General features: G+C 38.8%; 1 long non-coding RNA gene across 1 annotated transcript; it reads left to right on the forward strand.

Moving 5' to 3' along the window:
* Nucleotides 1-1,314: 1,314 nt before the first annotated feature.
* On the forward strand, nt 1,315-19,781 carry LOC128852364 (uncharacterized). The gene is made up of 3 exons (XR_008450164.1): nt 1,315-1,525; nt 2,687-2,744; nt 19,287-19,781. It is a non-coding gene; the product is annotated as an uncharacterized LOC128852364 (long non-coding RNA).
* The last annotated feature ends 232 nt before the right edge of the window (nt 19,782-20,013 follow it).

A 20,013-nucleotide genomic window follows, 5' to 3' on the forward strand; every position in this document is an offset into this window, starting at 1 on the left:
CCCCACACATTTGTAATTCTTCACATTGTTTCAATTCATTTGCTCCTTGTGGATATTTGTGCTTTCTGTAAAGCATGCCATTGCTTTAAAAATGCACACACTATTTTGTTTTATTGCTTTGTCATTGGTACCAACAGACTAAACCCTTTTTCATGTTATTAGACAAAGTGAGAAAATCAAGAATTAAAATTCAAATTAAGAAAATGGAGTAATTTTGAGTTTTTCTATTTAAATTTTCCTTGCAAGAACCTTCAAAAATGTCCTTTATCCTTCTCTTTTGCAATCTAGGAACAGTAATTTGTGCCAGAGCTGAAGGCAGAGAGGATGCATACTCTCGCCTCAATTAGAATTGACTCTATCATGATCTGTAGTTGTAAACAATGCCAACAACAACACTGAACCAGCAACAAAAATAGAACTAATCAATAACAGATGAAGAGGGCCAGTGGTACATTCAGCTTCTGCGAATATAAATCCTCAGCAAGAAAACATGATTTCAGCTTCAGACTCTGTAACTGCAAGACCATTTGAAGTGTTCGAACTAGCTTTAGTTTTTAATCTGGGAGTATATTTTGGCAATGTTCTCAATAGATCCCAACAACACAATTATTGTTGCTTTTATCATCATTATCATTTCCACTAACACAATCATTTTCAAAAACAAGCTGCTGTGTAATTCACGAAAAGAATAACAGGCATCCTAGTAATTTTCACATTATGCCATTTAAGGCAGAATGAGAAAATATGAACCAGAAAATTCTATCAATAAGGAAGATATGTGAAATTTCCGGTGTCAAGGGACCATGATCAAATGAAACAGATACTAAAGGAACATAGAGGCCTGATCCTGTGCGGGGCTGTCTATGTAATCAACGTTTGCAATAGCTGTATTTGCCCTTCATGCTAAGGCACATATAGGATTTTTTATTAAGGAAGAGGTTTATCTGCTGAGCCCAAGCCACTATGCCCACAGACTCTCCCATCGCCTATCATACTGTCATTCTAGCGTGTTGATTTTCTCTTTTTTTTTTTTTGTGTCAGGTATCACTCCTCCTTGAGAATGCACTGCACGAGGTAGCAGGGGAGCAGCACATGTGCTCGTACCTATGCACAGTCACAGACACATAAGAATCCTGGAAAATGGCTTTGCAGAGAATCATCATAGCTAAGAAAATTCTCTTTCCTGAATTATGGGAAACCATGACAAGATAGATCCTGTATAGCATGGCTCCCCCACCTACCTAACCAGTCATCTTAAACACAGGTCACCAGCATAGTCTCTATTTTCTAATTAATATAAAAATATAGATTTTAATGGCCACTCTTTCACATATACCCATTTTTCTTCTTTTCTTCTTCTTTTCTTTGTCATTATTAGCGAACTGTTGCTGCCAACAACATTTGAATTACCAGTGACTGTACTAGACAGTAAAAAAGGCTATGGCTGTGCTGGTCAGTTGCCAGGTGTGGATATAAACCTCCTACAGCAAAGATATAAATATGATCAGAGTCTGAATACAGTATGGTGAGTACTCCATTTATATACAAGTTATATATGTGATGTTAATATCAAGTAGTGTAGAAAACTGATGCCAAGCAGACAATATAGAGTTCTGAAAATAACTTCTTTGTCCTGAGAGAATTGTATTTCTTCTTTGCCATCATCCATTTGTGGAAAAATACTGAGTTTAGTATGAGGTGCCAAACCACAAAGATTCTTACAAAAATGTTATTGAGGGAGCCTTCAGCACAGAATGGGAGAACCACATAGAGTTCAACCAGACTTTAATTTTTCTGTGACACTTGAGAATTCACATAAGAAGTTGTTGCTATTCAAAATTACACGTACACAGTGACCTTTAACTACAGCATGCACCAATTCAATAAATTAATTCAGCTAAGTGTAAAAATAAAACCATGTTTCCCTTGGGTAAGGCAAATAGTGCTTGACTTGCAGGGATTCATCTGTCTGAAATAACACTGTAAGAAGCTGCATGTTAATACACTCTTTTAAAAAAAAAAACAAACGAACAACACATTCTAATTCTAGAAAGACTAAATCCCTTGGTGATTGCTGTATTTTGTGAAAAAATAGCAGGGTGCCTGATCAAGCCAATTGATGATATAAATTATTGGATGAGAGGAAATCAATATTTTATTAGAAGCGCAAGGCTTACTGTGATGAAAGTTGCAGACATATGCCTTTATGTTTATAGGTAAATCATCAGATTTCCTAAAATAGACAGGGCCGCTAGACAGCTGATTTCTGCAGCTCAGGGCAGTGCAGTTTATCACATAGGTATAAAGGAAGAAGGTACAGAATGGGAAATGTAACTATAAAAATCCTCTTGAAAGGAAAGGAGAGGGAAGAAGGTACAAAATGTGACTAAACAACCAATACGCATCTGCCTCTTGCTTTCAAAACTTCTCTTGAACTTTATACTACTGTTGGCAGTGCACAAAGTTATTAAATATAGCCTATTTTACAATGCTGTTTTTCATTACAAGCTGATTCTGAGTGGTTCTAAGCATCTGAGACTCAAGCTGAAGTCTGTTTGCAAGATCCTGAGAGGGACTTGAAATCCTGTTAAGCCATTAATTATAACTGATCCAGAAACTTTGAAGAGCAGGAACCAAGACAACATAGTGCTAACAGGAACTGAGGCTGCTGATCTCCCACTGACAGATGCTTGAGACAACGCAGAAACGGCCCCTTGCTGCCTGCACTGAGGAAAGCACAACATGTGAGCTCTTTCTGTGAACATTAGGGAGAGAGCTGTCAAACATGCACAAGCCCTATGCCAACTTATTCCTCTTAAAACACAGTGTACCCTTGGGCCCGGACACAGGCATCTGTGCTCACCCTTTGGGCATGGGTATCTTTCTGGAATATTTAAAATATATTTTTCTCTTCCCTCAAGCTGTCTCTTTCCAAGTAGATATGATGGGGAAGAAATAACCTCACAGGGCTCCAGAGGGCTGTCAAAATGACCATTCGCATATTTGCACTGCCAAACCCCAGTATTGATCAAAAGGTACTTGATGAATTCTGATAGTTCCCTCCTGGAGATTGAAGGAAAGCAAGGAAATGTAATTCTAAGCGGAAAGATTCAATTAACTGGGCTTACTGGAAATTTACACCATTACAGAGAACTGAATTTTGCCTGAAATCCCCTGTAGAGGATACATTAGGAATACTCCCTTCTCAAATCCAGACTTAGTGCAATTTGTGAATTGAACAGAAATCAAGTTAGAGAAGTGATTAATGATAACTATAGTAAGGTATATTACTTACTTCTCTTTCTTGTCATCTTGTCTCAGCTTGTAAATTTTTTTTCATGGAGCAACTACCTTCCCAAAATCAGTGTACAAAAGGTATTAAGTTATCTACTGTCAAACTGTAAGGAAAGATTTCTAGTGGCTTTGGTGACGCCTGGGCTACATCCTGTTTATAGAATGAGTAGCACTTGTGATATTAGCAACTATAAGTAAGTTCACACTTTAAATAGAAAATAGTATTTATGCAGTGTGATTCACTTTTCCAAAAGAGTGTAATTGCTAAACATTTCATTTGGTTAGGCTGCTGCTGTGGGGTATTTCAAGTATTACTACATTGCTTTGAAAATACTCTATAGGAAATCTAACCATAATGATTAGCATTACCAAGAGCTGCCTACTTCATGCAGATTCTGGTATTCCTGTACTAATCACCATTTTAGTCAATGATACAGTAAAGTACATCCTGCTGTCAATGTGCTCGCCACCTCACTGCCACTGCACAATGACCTTTTCAGTAGTATCTGAGGGGTTCTGGGAAGCCCCACCAGTCAATCCAAAATAAACCTAGACACCATCGGCAGTCATATCCGAATACTTTACATAGTTTGTCATTCTGGCATACTATTCTAGAAGTAAAATACTGCCCTTGGCTATTCCTGTGCAGCTGCTCTGCCAGTGCTTGGGGCAGGATATGCAGTGCTGTGAGCACGCCTGCCTTCTTAGCTGAATTACTTTGGTAAGTGCTGATGATTGTCCAGAGTGCTATATTGGAGGCTGTTACTGCTGCTGAGAAATTAGCTCCAGTGCTCTGCCCCAGTGTAAACCAGCACACCCAGATCCATCTGCTTGGACCCATCTTTTTCCATCTGCCACCATGCTCTATACTATCCATAGGACATTACCTCAGAATCATGAATTATCTCCTCTAGGCTCTTGATATCCTACTGTACAGATGAGCATAACATATATTCCATAATAATCATTCTTGATATAGCTGCCCTTTGTTATATTAATGAGTTAATAAGAAAAGAGACATTACTAAATTACTGACATTTCAGGTAAAAAAGGTGAAAGTCTAAATCTGCATTAGTAACACAAGAGTAGGCGAACCTGTGAAATAATGCATTTCCTCTTGGTTTGAGTGGAAATTGGTACGTAATGGATAATCCAAATCTTCATTAGTACCACTAACTATGGCAGAGTAATTCTTGGAGAGAGCAGGTCTAAAGAACAACACTAAGTCTAAATAAATGGGATGGACAAGAGCTATGGGATTTTGGCAATACACCAGCGAACAGAGAGATTTTTAATTTATTAGCAGCAAAGCACTGATGAGACCACAGTAGGAGAAAGTATGCTGCTTATTCGGTATGATAAAATCTTAACTGCATCTCAGGTCTTTACAAAAGTGAATTGCTTGTGCTGCACAGTCTAAATTTGATGAAAGTTATCCAGGGATAGAAAACTATATTGCACGTCACAAGGATTCAGTATATTGGGTTGCCTAAAGAGAAAGCAATTTGATCACTTTCTTAGGCATTTAGACATTGAACATGCATGTGTCATAGCAGGCAGCTTCTCTGCCTGGATAGCCAGAAAGGCATTGTAATGCCTGTAAATGTTTTAGAAGGTACAGTTTGACAGTCACAGTAAAAAGCCCAAGTTTACTTGTAAGAAAGGTATATAAATATTGATTAGTCCCCTTGGCAGTAGCACCATCACTTGGAGTCTCTAAAATGATGCAAGACAGATTCAAAAAATCTATAATTCACTTTTTCCAGTAAATATTCTGCATAGACAGCTGCAAACGAGATAAGCAGCCTTGTGTTAGTGAATCCTCACCACTTATTATAAATGCAAGCAGATATTTTGTGAGGTGGCTGTAGGAGCTCTCTTTAGCGCAGCTAGCCCAGGAGTGTGTTTTATCTGCTTTGTACAACATGAAGGGAAGAATAATCTGTGCTTGAAGTTTCATTCCTGCTGCTCTCCCAGTATTGCAACCACAGCTACTTCTGCTGAAATCCCATAATTCAATACAAAGGACAGGGAAAAAAAAAAACAAGAGGCTCAGTATGTGCAATAAGTGATCTATAACTATGACTATTTACAGGAGATATATAGGACAGAGCAGGAGAAATAGATTATTTCAGAGCTATGGGTATTTTTTGTAATACATGATAGGCTAACAGCCAGGGGGCTGAGGCATTTCAGAATCAAAGAGCCTAGAGGGTCTCCAAGCCTCTCACTCATTCTCTGAGTTTCCATTTGTCCAGCATCACTGGCAGCCGTCTGTTCCCTTGGGCTAAGTTCTCTTAGACTGGTTGTTTCCGCTGGATGTGAGGAGTGGGGTGTGTGCTGGTATCAAGATAGGTGCCCTGAATATAGCGAATGGTTTCCAGTTCTGTTGAGGATGACCATTTCTTCAGTTATTTTGCTGATCTCTTAATTGGTGATGGGATTTTTCCTGTCAACATCCAAAAAGTTTCAATGGAATCAGTTACTCTATGTTTACTTGGTGGTGTATATAGCACCTAATGCTGCAAAGGGTAAAGCTGGTCTGCGTTTTACATAAGCAAATATTTTTGAAGACACTTGCCCATCTAACACCAGAGGACATAGGACATCATTGCCACACCCACAACTCCCTTGCTTCACATATATTGATGACATCTCCATAAGAATCTATGTTCTTACGTCCTTGCTTCCACGCAAATACAAAGGCAACTTGCTCTGAATATTGAAAACCAGAACTAAAATGTGCTTTTGTTCTATGGCTGCAGTAAGACCTAAAGTAAATTAATTTATTATTCTTGAAAAGTGACAGAGTTCGTTCTCATAATTAATCAGATTTTATCTAAACATTTTATTTTGTTTTCTGTAATGTCTTATTTGCTTTTAGTTCCACAGTGGCCAATTAAGATTTATAAGCAAATACAGGAATGAGACAAATTCAGCAATATTAACTGATATAACAGTCATAATGCATATTTTTATAATGCAGCTTTCTAGTTATTAATATTCCTTAGACTATGTAATTCCAGACTATTAAAAAGTGCTTGCTCTGCATTTATTTAAGATTTGTACTAATGGCTCTAAGCACTGTATCATAATGAATAACAATAATAATTAGATCCATGAATCATTAAAGAAATCATTCCTGCAGCACTTCATGCTGTTCCTTCACCTGTAAAACCCCTTTTTTTCCTCTTATTGTGCTGAAGAAAGGGCTCTTAATCTCCCTTGTGCTTTGCTATAGCTGGCAATTAGCAGGGCTTGCTGATTAAGCAAATCCAAGACAGCTTTTGTCTGAGCCATCAGTGAAAGTCTGCTCTATGGTAGGAACATGAGATCGCTTTTGATGGCACAGTGGCACAAAGACCTACTTTCCTATAGAGAAAGACACTTCGACATCATATAGCAAAGGGACGTATGCTGACAACATCTCTCCTTGTATTCAAAGCACTTTCTACTCATAATTCATCTGTTATGACACAGAAGGAAGCAGATGATTACTATGACTGATATTCTGAAGGAGAAGAACAACCTGTCTTTGCCACTATTTCCATTACATGCAGTTGTAATTCTTTAAATGTATTGCAGATGTGCAGGTCATAGGAGATAATGGATCTTCATTGAGTTTCTAGGTAATAGCTTTGAAAGTTTCCCTGGAGACAGCACTATCATGATGGATTCATTCATTGAACAACCATGAGACACCTAACATGTTTCAATTAAAAAAAAAAATAATCTTCACTTAACCTGCAGCTATTCACTCCTTGAAAAATCCAATGAAATATCTTTTGATAGAAATAATGTAGTTTCATATATGTACATCTGTATGGCCACATCCATGCAACATTTGATGCAAGACCACCATTAGTTAAACTATGCTGGATATTAAAGAAGTCTAAGGACCAGTTTCAGACTTGATGTAATGAAATGTAAGTCCAGATCCTGTTTATTCATGTTCTGAATTTGTCTCGAGTACATAAAGGTTTAGTAGTAGTTATTTGTAGGATTAATTTGAAGATATCCCACAAATGGAAAAGTGTGTTAATGATTGTTATATATTACTATACTTAGGCTTATAGATGGGAAAAAAAGAGTTTATATTAACCTTAATATGTCCAAAGGGACAGAGTTGTTTTAAAGTTGTGACGTGAAGGTCATAAAGTATTAGCAAAGAAGTAAGGGAATTCTAAGGGAGCTGAGGATAAAGGCACCCCAGCAAAACATGTGAAATTCAGTTGCAGCTTGTAGACAACTCTTATAGCAACAAACATTACAAGACATTGCTATGAGTTTAAAAAGGAACTTCAGTTTAACCAAAAATAATTTACTATTTCCATATATTGAGATTGACAGACAAGAGCCACATGCAGCTTTTCTTGCCCTGCAGAATCCAGCATGAATGGATCAAAACATTTCATGAAAAACAATTAAACTAGCACTTCCACAGTGTAGATCTTATATACTGTAGACAGGCAGATTAAGATTTAAGAAATGGAAAGACTGACAACCAGAGCCCTTTGGGGTACATAATTATCTATATCCAGAAATTTGATCCATAACTCAGATAGACTTGCCCTGATGCTCACAAGCAATGGCAGAGAACGGAGACCCCCCTCCAGGCACAATGCTGCTGTAACCTCCACAACTGTACAGCTGTCTTCCTAAACCCTCGAAGAGGCAGTGATTTGGTGACATGGTTATGGGTCTGTTGCAAAGTTTGTACAAAATCTGTAAACAAAATCTATTCTGAAAGGGGAATAATTGCCAGATTGAATTGGAAAACAGATTGTCATAAGTAATTCACTTGGATGACACTTAAGTCTCTATAAGCATGACACACTGACTCTTCATTCAGGAACATGGACGTGACTATGTCTTCCAATTCTTTATCTATTGCACTATAATTGAGCATGAATAATGTGCGCTGAAAACCAAATGTCACCCAAACTAATGCCATTAAGAATGAATGAACATCTATCTGTGTAGCTGAACTGTTGCTGAACCTGCAGACTTATGCAATTCTTGTCACCAAGAATCCCATCAGCTTTGTATAATAACATGCAAATGAGTAATAAGTGTTCTGAATGAGAAATAGTAGACAAAAAAACCCTGCTACACACAAAAATATATATCTAGAAAGCTCTTCTGTTTCTGGGGGTGTGTTCTTAGCCAGGTCATTATGCGAGTCATTTCATGTACCTGTGCCTCTTTCCTTACTCCCTTCTCTCCCTTCTTTTTCTGCTTAGGCAAATAATCCTCACTTGTAATTTATCAAAATACATGCCCTAAGCTTATGTTTTGAAAATCATTACATAATAATGCCTACTAAGGTGAACCAGACTAACTTAAAACTGACAGATTTGGTCAATATTAAAATTTGCATTTTTATATCAACAGAAGAAAATAACAGCAACTAGCAAGACTCCCTGTTCTGCCTGTCCTGTCTTGCCTGGAACAAATATTTGAAGACCATAAAATGTTCCTCAGAATAATCCATCATTTCCATTTTGAAGAAGGAGAAACTTAAGACACATTAGACAATTCATGTAAACTCACACAGTCAATCATATATGTCAATAATTTTGTTCAATCATTGTATTTGCTTTTTAATTTCTAACTCCTCGTCCTGTACACAGCCCCATAGCTTATACTCTCTTTTAATCCACAATGATGCTTGTACATCCTCCGTTTTGTATCTACTCATATCCAAACAGAAATGTAACTTTATACTTCATTATCTTCCTCTGCCCTGTGTGCATACACCTAATACTTAGGATTGGCCAGAAAACTACAATTGCATCATGTGAAATGTTTTGAACTTTCAAACATATAGACAGAAAATTATTCATAACTCTAAATGCTCCTGACTATTTTTAATTAAATATTGAAATATACAGTTACAGTAATGTTACTATATAACCTACTCAACAAAAAAAACTATGAAGAGTCCTTCCCAAACCTTTTTAAACCTTTACAACTAATCCTCCTTATCAATAAGTGTTGATTATTAATTTTAACTGAAGCAGAGAAAGAGAAAGTGCAGAGCCAAGCAGCCTGCTACCAGCCTCTTTACGCTAATGACTTGGAAGATACTGATAGTATGTTCATACCGCTTAGCTGAAGAATCAAATTATTTCACCTTTCATACAGACAGCATTCAAGTAAATTACTGGAGGTGCCCTTTACCACTTGGTGCATTGCCCATTACCAAATGCCATTACTTTCAAATACAATGAAATGTTTTGGTAACACAAGGTTAAAGAGAAAACCTAATAGGAATGAATGAAAGGGCAGAAAATGTCACATACAGAAAAGAAGGACAGATTGAATAGTTACAGCAGAATTCAGAGGTCCAAAGTGAGCTGGTTCCCCCAGTAAAATTGTTGGCTGTGAATTAAATATTTAATATTTACCTAAGATTTAAGAGAATCTTCACAGTAAAGGATTTTGAAGTAAATGCTAAATGTTTTATGCAGGATCCTGTGAAGGAGACAAAAGATTAAGTATTTAGTTTACGTGACATGATATTTAAAACATGTCAGAGAAAAAAAAATTAGTAGAAAGTACTATGCTGAGTCAAGTCTGTATCTAGATAATGCCCTTTAAACATATGGATATTATTGGGTTTTAGGATTTGAGTATTTTAGTGAAAAAAAATAGAGCATATCAGATTTACAGATTTATATTCAAATACTGCAATCTGTAGGTAAGAATTACCTTCCAGCAAAAGTTTGCCTTCTGTTACCTCATGTTTCCTTATCATAAAAGGCATTTTGCGATCTAAACTGAAATAATTTCAGATTAAAAGCAGTCAAGAAGTCTGGAGTGCAGTTTCCATTAAAAAAAAGAAAACAAGCTTGAAATATAGATTTAAGTCTGGAGCACACAACAATTGAACCCACTGCAAAATGGCCACTGTCTTCAACTGAATGAGATTGTTACATTTATAGAAAATACTGATTGTTATGCAGGTGTACGCGTGGCCTATCAAATCCAAGAAACTCCACTGACATCAGAAGAGTCTTTCCAGATATGTTCTCCATGATCTATCCACAATTGTGAGTAATCACTAGCAAAATGAAAGTAGCAAGCCTTTAGTCAGAAATTGTGTCCAGATTATTAAAAATAAATAAACGGGGCTATCCTATTTCTCTTTACCCACAAAACTTGGCTCTGTAGAACAGACAGAGATTTTATCATTTCAACATCACAGTTGTTGTGATTTTAGCTGTACTAATGCCTGTTCCCCAGTGCTTCCATCCATTTGTCATTTCATTTTCCTCCAGCTAGTTGATTTATGCTTTCTCTTCTTGCTAATAGCATCTGATTTCAATTACTTCACTTCCTTAAAAGTCCAGTTCCTATAATGAATTGAGAAACTGCCATTTTCTTCATTACTCTGGGCACTTTATTTTAACACAAGCATCCCCTATGTCATAGCATCCCTTACATCATAGGCACAAGAAAGGCTTGTGCCTACTATCTAAAATTGTCTTAGCTGTACATTTCACAATTCACATTCCTTTTCTGTTTCTTTTCTCCCTCTCAGGCTCCTGAAACCTCAGGAGTTCAACAAGGTTCAACAAGGCCAAGTGCAGGGTCCTACACCTGGGTCGGGGTAATCCATGGTTTCAGGACATGATGGGGGAAGATGTCATTGAGAGCAGCCCTGCAGAGAAGGTCTTGGGGATGATCGTTGGTGCGAATCTCAACATGAGCCAGCAATGCATGTGGAATCAAGCAGAAAGTGAAGGTCGTCAGTGAGATGCAGAGCTGTTATTAAGGGCTCCAGAGCTGCCCAACGTACCTGTAACCCCCTGCTGTAATTTCCAGCTGCTCTTCCTTCTGCGGTGATGTATATCAAGAATATACTCATGCAATCAGGAAAACAGCAGGAAAGTTAAGGTTAGAGTAAGGACACAAAGAATCAGGTCTGTCTTTTTGCTTTTATCAAAGCCAGTTATTTGCTCCATTTGGATTTTAGCTTGTTTCAAAGTCTCCTCTACGAAATGATTCAAAAGTGTATAAGTAAACTGGACGTTTGAATCAAAAATAAAACCCAGAAAAAAATAACAGTTTCCTTACATATACGCGTAAATATTACACTTAATATATAAGATTTCATCAGACTGTAATCTTTCTGCCAGCCACAGATGGACAGCAACAGGGTTGGGTTCACATTCAAAGGGTTCACTAATCTGCCCAGAAACCCAGGGAAAACAAAACTCAATTTTCTGTTCTAACTTTCTCTTCAGCAAGTGTATCAATTGGCTTAACATTATTATCTTGAAAGAAACAAAGAAAGAAAAAAAAATAGAATCATAGAATCACAAGTTTGGAAGGGACCCACTGGGTCATCGAGTCCAACCATTCCTAACACTCCCTAAACCATGCCCCTCAGCACCTTGTCCACCCGCCCCTTAAACACCTCCAGGGAATGTGACTCAACCACCTCCCTGGGCAGCCTGTTCCAGTGCCCAATGACCCTCTCCGTGAAAAATTTTTTCCTGATGTCCAGCCTGAACCTCCCCTGGCAGAGCTTCAGGCCATTCCCCCTTGTCCTGTCCCCTGTCACTTGGGAGAAGAGGCCAGCTCCCTCCTCTCCACAACCTCCTTTCAGGTAGTTGTAGAGAGAAATAAGGTCTCCCCTCAGCCTCCTCTTCTCCAGGCTAAACAACCCCAGCTCCTCAGCCGCTCCTCATAAGACTTGTTCTCCAGCCTCCTCACCAGCTTCATTGCTCTTCTCTGGACACGCTCCAGAGCCTCAACATCCTTCTTGTGGTGAGGGGCCCAGAACTGAACACAGTACTCAAGGTGCGGTCTCACCAGTGCCGAGTACAGAGGGAGAATAACATCCCTGGACCTGCTGGCCACACTGTTTCTGATACAAGACAAGATACCATTGGCCTTCTTGGCCACCTGGGCACACTGCTGGCTCCTGTTCAGTCGGCTGTCAACCAACACCCCCAGGTCCTTCTCCTCCAGGCAGCTCTCTAGCCAGACTTCTCCTGGTCTGTAGCACTGCATAGGGTTGTTGTGCCTCAAGTGCAGCACCTGGCGTTTGGCCTTGTTAAACCTCATGCCATTGGTCTCAGCCCATCGGTCCAGCCTGTTCAGATCCCTTTGCAGAGCCTCCTTATGCTCCATCAGATCCATGCCTCCACCCAGCTTAGTGTCATCTGCAAACTTGCTGAGGGTGCACTCAATGCCTTCATCCAGGTCATTGATAAAGACATTGAACAGGGCTGGACCCAGTACTGAGCCCTGAGGAACCCCACTTGTAACTGGCCTCCAGCTGGAGTTAACTCCATTGACCACCACTCTCTGGGCCCGGCCATCCAACCAGTTTTCAATCCAGGAGAGTGTGTACCTGACCAGGCCAGAGGCAGACAGTTTCTGAAGCAGAATGCTGTGAGAAACTGTGTCAAAGGCTTTGCTGAAGTCCAAGACTACATCCACAGCCTTTCCCCTATCCAGTAGTTGAGTCACTTTGTCATGGCATTTCTTATGGTAGCCCAAGATTTAGTTGGGCCTGATTTTTGGCCCATCATGGCTCAAGCTGCATTTGAACAAGTCAAAAGCTTGTTTCCTAGGCATTACTAGTCTTTTGAGTCATCCACCTCCTGGTTTATCATGGAAAATAAGTATTCATTGTCACTATAATTGTTCTGATCCATAATCAAGGCAAAGCAATCCTGGCAGATGGTCTGGGGCTGTCTAGGTACAGATAAACACCACACAAGACTATGAAACTCCCTGTGCTGTAACCTTTAGTATTATAAAAGGTTTATTCAAAACTGTATAATACTCTAATAAATAAGAAAATGGGGCTCCGAAAGGTTAATTTCTGCCAAAAGAATACATTAAAGATATCGAAGAGCTCAAACATCCTGAAATTATTGAGAAATGCTATGCCTTTCTGGACCAGTATTCTTCAGAACAAAAAGGCTAGGGGATCTTAACACATCAAAAACCCATCAAGAAATAAAATAATGTTTGAACAAAGGCTATCTAGTGCTAGTAGGAGCCTTTTTTTTAAACATGTCATTCATGAGTTGTTGAAATTCCAGCTGATTTTTTTTTATTTCTCTAAAAAGTGGCATTTGTGCTTACTATGCTTGGGTTTAGTTTGTAGTTGTGGTTTTAGGCACTAAAAGCCTGATTTTCACAAGTGTCCAAAACTCCAGCCAAGCTCCAACAGAGGTGCAGAATTCATTCTTCTTAGAAAAGCACTTATTTGAATGAATTGTGTGTCAACACTTCTATAATTTATGTATTCTGAATAACGTAAACTTTGTAGTTAAACCCTGACGCCCTGAAGGTTGTGCCCAAATATTATTGTAAAGCTAATTTGCCCTGGACTAGGAAAAAAAGGTTTCCTATTTCATCTGTGACCCTTGAGTTACAACAGTTTAGCACTAGCTGCATGGGATAAGGAATTGTGCGGGGCTGGCAGCTGAGAAGGTGAGTCACAGCTGCTCCAGACCCCTGCCCGTGCTGACAGGCACAGACATGCCTGATTTCACATAAGCAAAGAAGCTGTGGCACGCTTAGCGTTTTTGCTTTCTCTCTGCCATGGTACTAAAATCTGTATCTTTAATTTTCTCTTTCTATTGAACAGTTATAAAGTAGGCAGGTGAAACAGACAGGAAATCAGATACCCTTTTAAAACACTCCAGTAGAAATTTGTAGGTTAGTGTTTCAGGTCTGAATTATATAATAAGATTAAATAGTGAGAAAAAAATAGCACTTTTAACCAAGCAAAATCTAAAGAAAATTATTCATTTCTTTTCTACACAATCCTATGATGGGTGCCTGACTGGCAAGTGGATAATGTGCTGAAATATTACAGTGACCAACACGAGGGGAAACCTATAATGAATGGAAAAAATTAATTGTAGTGCTCCTAAGAATGTTCATGCAACTCCTGCCCAATGCAGTAGAATGTTTTATGGACTACGAAAGATGGGTGTCCACCTTCTAGCAGACAAAAGATCCTCATGACAGAGCCCACGGCATTGTTCAGAACACTCATGAACAAAATATAAGAACAAATTTTGTTTCTTTTTTTCTTTTGCTTCAAGAGCGAGGCCTGTGGAAGAAAGCAGATGCCTGTGCTGTTTTTCATTTTTATCTGGATCTGTGCTGCCTGTACTACAGGTAGACAGTAGCTGAACTAGAATTAGATCTTAGGCTTGTTGACTTCTGGGTCATCTCCCAAGAAAGCCTACTCAAAAGTTTTCCAGATATAAATGCTCACAAAAGTCTCCTTGCTCATTTCCCAAGGGCTAAATACTTGCAGCTTTCACTGAAACCAAGCCTTCACCAGTTAGGTATTCCTATTTGGATTCATTTTAGCCTTAATCTAATTGCATATCACTTTCCAGTTTTACACCTCAAAGATGTTGCACTTTCCAAAATGAAGGCCTTGAGGAATTTTCAACTGTTTTTAAAGGCCATACTGGTGGATAAATCTCCATTTACTACATTTATTGCCCTTAAACAGAGACAGAGAGAAGGAAAGTCAAGCTGATATCTATGATGACCTTTAGAATTTCTGCAAATTCCCTGCTTCCAACATTAAATAATTTATCTCTGTGCCCCTGGACCTCATAAAAATCTCCTATTAAAGTCCATTGGATATTTTGCCATGAACATGAAATACTATGTGGAACTACCCAGACATAAGCGAGGATGCCATTGTTCATTAGTCTTCAACTGAGCCCAGACATGCTGAAGTTGTTGGGAAATTTGCTATCAAATTCAAGTGGGCGGTTTTGCCCCAATGGTTTTGTAAAGATCCTTGCAGAAGTAGGGTCTATTACAGTTTAACAAGAATAATTTACCTACAACGAATTTGTAATCATGTGGCCAACTATCTTCTAGTCTATCAAACGCTTCCTCTCTTAACAGAATTTTCCCTCAATTTAAATATAGGAAAAATGAATATTTCATTAACTTTTTTTTTAAATGACCACTATTTTTAAGCAAAGAAAACTGAATTTTATTCTATGGAGCCCAGACAATTGAGCCAGCTGACAAATTCAGGAGAAAAAATTGCTGTACTAGTGCTATGCTGTAGATTATTTGGCTAAGTGCTATGTATTTGCAGGTGCAAGGACCACAGAATATATAGTACAGCATTCAGATTTAAGAATTATTCTTCTCTTTTAAAAACTGCTATAAAAGGACCTATTGTCTCCTGTCTGCCAGGAGTCTGCCTATGAGTAGAGCCCAGTTCCATCTTCCTTTAAACCCATCTTGCTGGCTCTTTGCACTGGCAGAAAACAAACATATCCAGAATTTGAATGAATATAAAAAGGAGGCAAGAAAAACACTAAGCAGTGACAGGAATTTTCATAGGAAAAAATAATTACTTGCATGTATTTACCAAAAATAATATTTCTGTTCTCACTTACAGTACTGAGTTCCCTGTAATCTGAGCTTTAAATTAAAAACATTCCAGCTCTGCCTGGTGTGTTTTACCATAAACAAACACTCGGTCACCATGACAACCATGTTACTTATTGTAATGCTTTTAACTTTTAGTGATGGGCAGGAAAATCTTCATTTGTCTTCTACAATTTATTTCATCCTTCTGCTATTCAGTTTCACAGCCAGTGAATCAAATATCTGGGTTCATTTTCATTTCAGTCCAACTCCACTGCAATGACCCTAGTTCTACCAGAAATTCAATTCCATCCTTTGTTTTCAATGTGCAAAACCAAAGCAAAACTATTAAAAGGTAGGAGATGTACCATAGGTGCGTTTAGCTACTACTCTTTTGTTATTTTGTATGAATACCCTTGATGCTCCAGCTTTAAGGAGTACTCCGGTACTGTGGCTGTGATTCAGAGGCAGCTCGCATGATGAAAAGCCCCGGGATGGGTCATTGCTTGATGGAGATCCAAAAAACACCTACACGCTGCAGGAAATGGTGAGTCAGATGGCAGCAGCTTCCCCTCTAAAACAGTACAAACAAATGCCTTAGCGTGGTGCAAAGGTGATGCATTAAAAATTAAGTTAAAATTTGAGCTAGATCATTTCAGATCACATAGCTGTTATGGCAGCCTAAGGATAGAACTTCCCTGTGCTGTAAGCTGTTATATAGCATTCAGCTCAGTAAGAGTTTACTTCTATCTAGTGATGCCTCTAAAGCCCTTTGGCCAATGAAGATCCTCGCTGCTGTCTATTACACGGGCACAGTGTGCTCAAGTGTCTTGGTGTGACATAGGTAGGCGCTGCCTGTACCTGACCACACGGCACAGGAAACAAGACTTGTGGATTTTAAACTTGGGGTTTATGGAGCTCTTGTGGGGGTGGGCCACATCATTCCCAAGATATAAAATGATGCCTTGGTTTTGACCAAAAATTGTTTCACAATGCAGTGTTTCAAAAAGGGAGTGTTTTGCATTTTTTCACACAAATGTGGGTGCAGCCACAGATATGCCTGTCCCCTGCATAAACACGAATAACAAGCCCAAAGCCTGGAGCAAGTTCCCACCCTAACAGCTACTTTACTCCTCAGATTCTCCCTTGCAGTCTCAAGCTGCTCTTTCTTCACTCACAGCCTGCCTGGTGTTGGGCCATGCAACTGTTCAGCCTAACTTCAAACCACTTAAAAACAGGTCCAGCATGAAACTCAGTTGCAGAGTTTTGAAAGACCATATTTTGCTGCATCCCCTGCCATTACAGATATGGAAGAACCATACAGCTCGATTTCTGTCATGACCTTCATAGACGCCAAAAGTGAGAGGGATAAGAAATAATGTTCATCCATCTGAGAGAAACTGAGGCCCTAATTTCAAAGGTTTTTGACACTGAGGGTTTAGAAAGATCTGAGTCCCATTCTTCACACTTTTCTGCTCACAAACCATACACAATGCATTTCTGCTTACTGTAACGATATGCTTATGATCACTGAAACAGAACATTTCCCTGCTCTTGTGTAGTTAGGATGAGAGAAAGGAAAAGTTCACGTTTAAGTGTTTGCATCAAATAATCCAGCTCTGTTTTAATTTGCTGCTTTATATCTACTTACTATTAGCTAAAGACATTTTTGGTGACAAACACTATTTGGACAGGCTGTGGTCTTGACCTCTAGTAGTATTCATAACATGCAAAAAGATCACTATTAGCCCTAGCGTATTCCAAGGAAGTATTTCATATATTGCTTCTTTTGCTTGTGCTCTATGGCAAGCTACGCTATAAATCTTATGTTATGCACATAAGGACAGAACATAACTCCCATAACTAAACTCAAACACTCAGTTGCTTATTTATTGCATTACAGATAAATTGCAGCCTGAGAATTATTCTGTAAGGAAACTCACAAATCTGATCATTAACAGATGCAAAATTTTGCAATGTCAGTCAACAATTCAGGGAAAGTGAAAATCCTCAACTTATTATTCAGTGAAAACCCTGTTTCCTGCATTGATTAACAGGAAACTCTTAGTGTCACAGCTTTTTTGGAGCAGTGGCCATTTTTACTCCTGGTCCATTTACACAGACTCTTCTCATGCATTCATTCACTAGGTGCCTCTATAAGGCAGTCTCCAAATGGCTGCAGGGAAAATCTTCTTCAATATCACTGTTTTTATGTAAGATTGTGCAAAAAAATATTCAGAGGTGACAGTGGGAAGGGCAGATCAGAGCTACATCAGAAAAAGCAGCACAGAATAAAATATGGAAGTGCCTAATCTTTGTAAATAGAAATTATCCAAGCTAATTCTTTTTCTACCAGTCTTCCATCAAGAAAAGAGGTATAATAAAAAGACCTACAACCAAAAGAAAAGCTTTTACAGGATCACCCAGCCACTGGCTGTGTTTTGTCCTCTGTGGTGAGAACACGCATGAACAGTTTAATGTGCCTGTCACAGACTATTTGTGTTTAATGTACCTTTGAAACATACTGCACGATTCATTCATAAAGTCAACACATGCATGTGGGCTTTCTTCTGGGTTTTTCATTACCTGAATCTGATACATCTTGTCAAAACACAAATGTTGTGTGACATGTCCATTTAGAACTGCTGTTGAAACTCCTCTTACTGTACCAAACTCACCTTGGATATCTGCCTTAAAATAAACATAGCTTTTAGTTCACTGCCTTCTGACTTCAGGCAAGTCTTCATCATTATTTCAAGATATTGGAGTCTCCACAGACTGTCTGTCTATATCCAGTTGTGCAGTATCAGCCAGTAAGGGGATTTCTGGCAGGTTTGCTGTTCTTTAATGACCTTTTATTATCTTTAAATTCATTTCCATCAGAATACTGACCTGCCTCACACAACATGCCATTAGGAATGTTCATTTCAACCATTCTGTCCACAGTTCAGTCTCTGAACACCAGATCTGCAAAGCATTATATAAAAACAGAGAAAGACAAAAGCATCTCACATTCTTATGAAAATGAAGAAATGAAATTATGGAAGTTAGAACTCAGGTTTGAAAAAGTGATCAAAAGAAAAAAATGCTTTTTCAATATACATATTTTTAGATCATAGAGACTCTCAGTTTCTCTTGGTTAGATTCTCCAGGTCTCTGTTTGCACAGCACCCAGAAGGTTCTCAAAAGATTACCTTCAAGCTGGCAGAAGCAGGCATGTACAGGCTGTTTCTATAGTGGTCTTCTATAGAAGAAATTCTCACAATAAGCTTCCTATTAATCAAGATTTTGTTATCTCAGAAGTCATACAGAATTGTCATCATTCTAGACACCAGATGGACTACTGATGACAGGGGATGTGAGTGGGCAGGATAGGGACAAAAACAGCTAGAATAAAGCAGAATGAACTTTGCAAGCCAGACATACATGGCAACTGTACATTTGTGCTTTTAGTATTTGTTAGGAACACAGTTCAACCCTCTACTAAATGTTGGCAGTTTGATATGTGGAGTATCATAACAACTTTAATCATGACCCAACTGCATTAGTCATGCAACAAGCTTAGATTCATGACTTCTGTTGCTCATTTTGTTTTCCTTTGACAGGAATGCGAAGAAGGCATACAGCCACAAAAATATCCTTCTGCTCCCACTGCCTCTACAGTTTCCTTTGTCAGGAAAGCCCAAGAACTGCTGTGATTCATCAGGTGTTGAGCACTTTTTATGTGTGTGTGTCCTTCAAATCATTGTTACATTTACATTTGACAGGGAATTAGGTGGTACAAGGTTGGCAATTAGTTATAGGTCCTCTTATGTTACAGGAGTCCTTATTGTCCGGCATCATTACCCTTAGCAGTCATTTTCCTTTGTACAACTTGAATAACTGTCCACTGTCTGCCATATATTTTTGTACCTTAGGTAGCCATCAATATTATTTCAATTCTCTCTTTGATAGTACATCTAAGAAGAATAGGCAATGGAAGCTGGGTAAGCATTCCATAAATAAAAGACACCATCGCTGCCTGATGTTAAAATGCAGAAACAGGTTAACTATGATCATATTTTCCCTGATGTGTAGAATTACGCTCATGCAAGTAGAGAATTTTAGGACAAAGCTTGTATTTATGTTAGAAGGGAAGGGAAGGGAAGGGAAGGGAAGGGAAGGGAAGGGAAGGGAAGGGAAGGGAAGGGAAGGGAAGGGAAGGGAAGGGAAGGGAAGGGAAGGGAAGGGAAGGGAAGGGAAGGGAAGGGAAGGGAAGGGAAGGGAAGGGAAGGGAAGGGAAGGGAAGGGAAGGGAAGGGAAGGGAAGGGAAGGGAAGGGAAGGGAAGGGAA

This window comes from Cuculus canorus, chromosome 5 (genome assembly GCF_017976375.1).
Source record: "Cuculus canorus isolate bCucCan1 chromosome 5, bCucCan1.pri, whole genome shotgun sequence".
NCBI classification, from domain to species: Eukaryota; Metazoa; Chordata; class Aves; order Cuculiformes; family Cuculidae; genus Cuculus; species Cuculus canorus.